We start from the raw sequence: 5,667 nt of genomic DNA on the forward strand, positions 1-5,667 counted from the left end.
CACACACACACACACACACACACACACACACACACACACACACACACACACACCACAGAGGCGTTATCATCAGAGATTGGTTTTGGTGATTAAATTATCAGAATAATTTTCAACAGTTAAAAGTATGAACAGAAATAAACTTAAATAATAAAGTTATAAATAAAGAAAGTCAAGATCTTTTTTCACACAGTAGAACTTTCAAACACATTACTGCCAGTTAAGGGAATCCTATTCTGATCACTTTACCAAATCCATATAGGTTTTACCAAAATGCAACTCAATAAAGTCAGAACATAATGATGTCTTTGAAACACCACTGCTTAAGAGTAGTGTTTTATAATAGATAGTAAATAATTGATAGTAAACTGCTTCCTTTTCTTGCTATGTATACCTTAATAAACCGCTATTGTTTAGAAGTCAAATGACACTGTAGGAATAAAGCATACTACCTTATTAACTCTTTATTTACCAAGTATCATACAGGCAGCCTGGACTTTTTTGGTAATTTTGGCTGTAAAAGGGTCAGAAATCATACTATAAGTGAATGTTTTTGCACTTTTCAGAATAACCTCCGCTTTCAATATCTGACAGTCATTTTACATTATTGTATTGTTATGACAACGGAACAGTTTAAAGTGGGGAAAAAACACAAAATATGGACTCAGTTTTTTCAGATTTATAGTTAAGTGGAAACTGATATTCAACATGAACGAATGTAACACAACATCAGCTTTAAATATGAACTATACTAAATATGTACAAAAACATTTTTTGAGCCTAAGACCACTCTGTTTTTTTATATATTGTCCCTTTTATATTACAAAGTTCCAGGTGTTTTTAGGCATTGCCACTTCTCCTCACCCGCATCTCTGCTTCATGCGTCATCAATTCTTACCTGTGATTGAACCGTCATGGCTCGTGCATTCTAATGATGCACATGTAATGTTTCATAAACCTCGTCTTCTCTTTCACTAACCATTTGAAATGTCTCCTAAGTCCCAACTGGTCGAAGAGTTACGGTAGTGCAAATCACCCATTGTAAAACCTAGCAGAGTTGACTTTTCAGTGTTCAGAGCAACGACTGTAGATTCTCCATTCACTTCCTTCCTGTATTATTTTGTTAGTCCTCTGTATCTGGTGCCTTGTCCTTTGCTTTGCTTCTTTTGTTATCCTCACACATAGTTTAAGGTGTGCTCTTTAATCCCAGCCTTTCTACTCTTCATAAATACCTCCTGTATCTATTTAAAGTTTCAGTTTGCATCTTCTCCTGTTGCCCTTCCCTGCAGAGATTAATGATGCCTCTCTTGGATGCATTGCCTCAATAAAGATTCCAGTCTCCATTTGACTCTGCAACTTGCATTTTATGACACACAAGAATGCACAGAGATGCACAGGAAAGACGATCTGGAAAACATATGTTGTTTAAAGGCTTAGTATGTATTTGAAAAACCAGACACTTAAGCTAGCTGGAGAGAAACTGTTGGATCTTGTATATAAACTTTATCAAACCTGTCACTTGTAGATTCATTTTTTTTAAAGATCCAATTAAAAATCAAATCGCTAAAAAAAGACCCTCTGGAAAAGAACAGAGTTTGTTGAACAGTCATATAAACAATAAAACAAAACTTTACAACAACAGAGAAGGAAAAGAACACAAAGAAAATGACAACCAATAACATAACATAACTTTCTGGGCATTATTCCCAGACCTTATAGGCCGTCTTCATTACTTTGACAGTCAGGGTCAGCTCGTAGGATCAGAAACAATGGCTGTTGTGCCAGTCTTACAGTTAAAAGTAATAAATCCTACTTGACATTTTTATGGCTTTTATGAAAATAAGTTATAGTGCAAAAAATTAACCACAAATCTTACTAATTAGGAATTTCTAAAACTTTGGACAATTTGTGTTGTCAAAGTAATCCATAACTAATAATAATCTCCAGCTGGACCCCTTTTTTTTGTTTACAAACTATAAGTCATAAACCTGTCAAAATGCAGCAAAAAACTGTCAAAACTACCCATTAATTTGAATGATTAGATTGCAAGACAAAAGCCGTGCAACTTTTACTTCTAGAGTCCTTTTGCAGTAAATCAATAAGATCTAGTTTCATTTTTATGTTACAGAGTTTTTGGGTCAGTTGTCTTCTGTGTTTCTTCTTTCCGTGTGTCTGCTAGTTTGAAAGGCTTAGGCCGCCCTGCCCGTCACAGTTTGTAACTGGTGTCCCGAATCCAAAAAAGGTTGAGCAATGAAACAAACCAACAGAAGCCCAGAAGAGTGCAATCAAACAATGAGTTTATTAAAACACACGCAGGAGAAGAAGTATGCAGCATCACATCAGCACACGACTCCTGCTAAGAATACACTTGAAAATGATTTTATAAGATCAGGGTTAACGCCCCTTCTCACGTCGACTACAGATCAAATACATCGATTAGATTAAAAGGTACATCTTAGATGGCTAAAAACAGACACAGAAGTTCCTCTTTCTATAACACCTTCCATACACGGCAATGAGTTGCAAGCCTAGATGGTCCCTGAGAGCTTGTCCTTTTCTTGACTTGTCTTCTGTCATCTGTTACTAAGCAAACTAAAATGCGGTTAGAAGCTAAATGAATTTCAGGCCCTTGGCCGGACAGGTTTCTGGATTATATGTGTGTCGTAAGCGTGTGCGCAATCCTTCTGTGCTCCAAGTCACCTACACAGTATGTGAAGACATAGCGCTTCACGAAGCTTAATACCTTCTTTAATAGACTGAGCATCAACTCTGAATGAGCACAAACATGCAATGTGTATAAAATTATTATGGCTGCACCTGTAATAAAAAGGTTAATATGGTGGCAGTAGCTTTAATAAACATCTTTAATGCAATATCAATGCTGTAGGGTATATTATTAATGCAATGTTAATAATGCGGGTTATATTGTAGCAGTAAAATAATTTCTGTATCTCCACACTGGTCATGTGACTGGATGGCTATATCTGATTGGTGAAAGAGTTACAGGTAACTCCACTGGCGGGATGATCCATTATTAGTACGGTAGTTATCTAACGTGTGAAATGAATTATTTAAAAAAGTGTCAAATATCACTATACAGTTGTACAGTGAGATACAGAGCATCTCCAACTCAGTGCAAACATGTGTGGGTGGGCTGGGGGGTGCACAGTTCTGCAGCACTATATACATCTGAACAGTATTAACAGAAAAAGTATATAAAATGTACAAATATAAAATCCAGAGTAAAAAAGTAAATATGTAAATAAATAGTGTTATGTATATACGATTCGGGTTATTGCACATAGAATTTGGTATTGCACGGTCGTGGTTTATAGAGGTAAATGGGAAAATTGGGGGTGGGACTGTGTTATTGGCGCATGTATGAGTTAAGGGTGGTTATGGCCTTTGGGAAGAATCTGTTCTTGAGGCTGTGGGTCTTTGTGCTGAGGCTAAAACCAGGCTGGGAACAGTTTTTGATGATGTGTGCTGCTCTGCTGAGGCAGCAGGAGAAATAAATGTCCATCAGGGAGGGGAAGAGGGCAGCCAATGATCTTCTGTGCTGCCTCGACTACACTCTGAAGCCTCGCTCTGTCTGCCTTAGTGCAGCTGCCATACCATACTGTGATGCAGTATGTTAGCAGGCTCTCAATGGACGAGCGGTAGAAGGTCAGCAGCAAGTTGGAGTCCAGCTTGTACTTCCTGAGGACCCTCAGGAAGTGCAGCCACTGTTCGGCCTTCTTGACTACTGCTGAGATGTTGTCTGTCCAGGAGATGTCAGCGGAGATGAGGATGTATAGGGGGGTTGAGTCCGTGCTGTGCCTCCTGAAGTCGACAATGACCTCTTTGGTTTTCTTAGTGTTCAGTTCCAGGTTATTTTTGGGTGTAGAGAGAATACTGGAGGGGGCTCAGCACACAGCCCTGTGGGGACCCAGTGCTCAGTGTGCGAGTGGAGGAGAGATGAGGGCCGAGTCAGTTTGTAAGAAAGTTCTTTATCCAGGCACATGTGAGAGGGGGGAGGCCAAGAGTGACTAGGATGGGATGGCTGCCTGATCAGTGAGAGGTTCAAGATTCTGGTGAAAGTATGCAGGGTTTTTGATTTGGGAAAACCCAAATGCTTTTGTCCACAGTCACAGTTCCAATACAGAACTTGATATAGTCCAGTACTGATCCTGTGAAAGTTTCTAGGTCCTGGTGTTCTGATTCTAATCTGATTTTGTGAAGCAGTCCTGCTGTTTGGAGAGAGCATTTTCAGGCCAGCTTTTAACAGTTTTTGTGGTGGGCCTGGCACTGTGTTTGAGGGGGGTGTAGGCTGGGAAGAGGCAGGAGGGAGAGGTGGTCGGACTGGCCAAGGTGGGGGAGGGGTATGACTCTGTTAAGGGTTCAAATATTGAGGAGGAGAGTAAAAACAACCATGGTCCAGAAGAGCTTGGTCAAACAATTGATTTTAATGACCACACGCAGCGTGGTGAGATGTACACTGCAAAACATCAGCTGTAGATCTCCACCCAAAAAGACACTTCAGATTGCTTTTGATTCATCAGGGTTAACGCCCCCTCATGCGTCATCAGATACAATACATGCATACGTCAAATCAAAACCACAATGACTTTTAACACAGTTTGAAAAGAACATTGTCTCCGTCTCCACGGCAGGTGTCTTTCTGTCGCTGCCGGACACTCGCTTATCGTCTGAAACATCAGGCCCACATCCTGCAAGAAACTGTTCTTTTTTGCAGAGACAGTTTCGCAGTTGCAAGAAAAACATGATTAACCTCTCACCTATAACTAAATCTATCAACTGTGTGTGTGTGTGTGTGTGTGTGTGTGTGTGTGTGTGTGTGTGTGTGTGTGTATATGTCACGACCTCAGCTGCACTTTGTCTCACCTCTGCTCATAACCTTTCATCAGACAGAAGGCCAGCACGTACACAACTGAAACTATATGTGTAATATATTGAATAAATCTCTTAAGCAAGAACCACTACTAGAAGCTTAATGGAGGAGCCTGGCTGTGGCCTGCTGGCTGATGGGGGAGCCTGGCTGGGCCTGCTGGCTGATGGTGGAGCCTGGTTGTGGTTGTTGGCATGAAGCTCTCCACCCTGGAGGAAGTGATCTTTAATAAAAGAATATAAAAGTATATTCTTATATAACTGCAAACCTGCAGTTTCCTGTCAAGACTTTTAGGCCCAGATTATATTCAAAGGTGAGCCTTTCATATAATGCAATGTAATCTGCCTATAAACATTTAAGATTATAAAAAGCATTCAAAAGCATTTAAGAATATAGATTCAACTCAACAGTTTAAGGTGGTTATAGCTGCACCTGTAATAAAGGCTAATTGGGTACCAATATGTTTAAACATCTGAATACAATATCAATACTGTAAACTGTATTATTAATGCAATGGTAATCTGGACAATAGCAGTAAAATAATTTCTCTAATCCCTACAATATGCATGCTTGATGTTGGAGTAAATATGATCTAGAGTGTTCTCTCCCCTGGTGGGACATTTTACATGCTGATAGAACTTTGGGAGTACAGTCTTTATGTCGGCCTTATTAAAGTTACCTGCAAATACAGTGGGGCAAAAAAGTATTTAGTCAGCCACCGATTGTGCAAGTTCCCCCACCTAAAATGATGACAGAGGTCAGTAATTTGCACCAGAGGTACA

General features: G+C 39.7%; 1 protein-coding gene across 1 annotated transcript in view; it reads left to right on the forward strand.

Annotated features, from left to right (window-relative positions):
• Positions 1–5,667, forward strand: part of slc41a2a (solute carrier family 41 member 2a) — a 39,314-nt gene that overhangs the window by 2,357 nt on the left and 31,290 nt on the right. The gene's annotated exons all lie outside the window — the stretch shown is intronic.

Source organism: Haplochromis burtoni, unplaced genomic scaffold (genome assembly GCF_018398535.1).
Source record: "Haplochromis burtoni strain Fernald_Lab_line unplaced genomic scaffold, NCSU_Asbu1 Contig_526, whole genome shotgun sequence".
NCBI lineage: Eukaryota > Metazoa > Chordata > Actinopteri > Cichliformes > Cichlidae > Haplochromis > Haplochromis burtoni.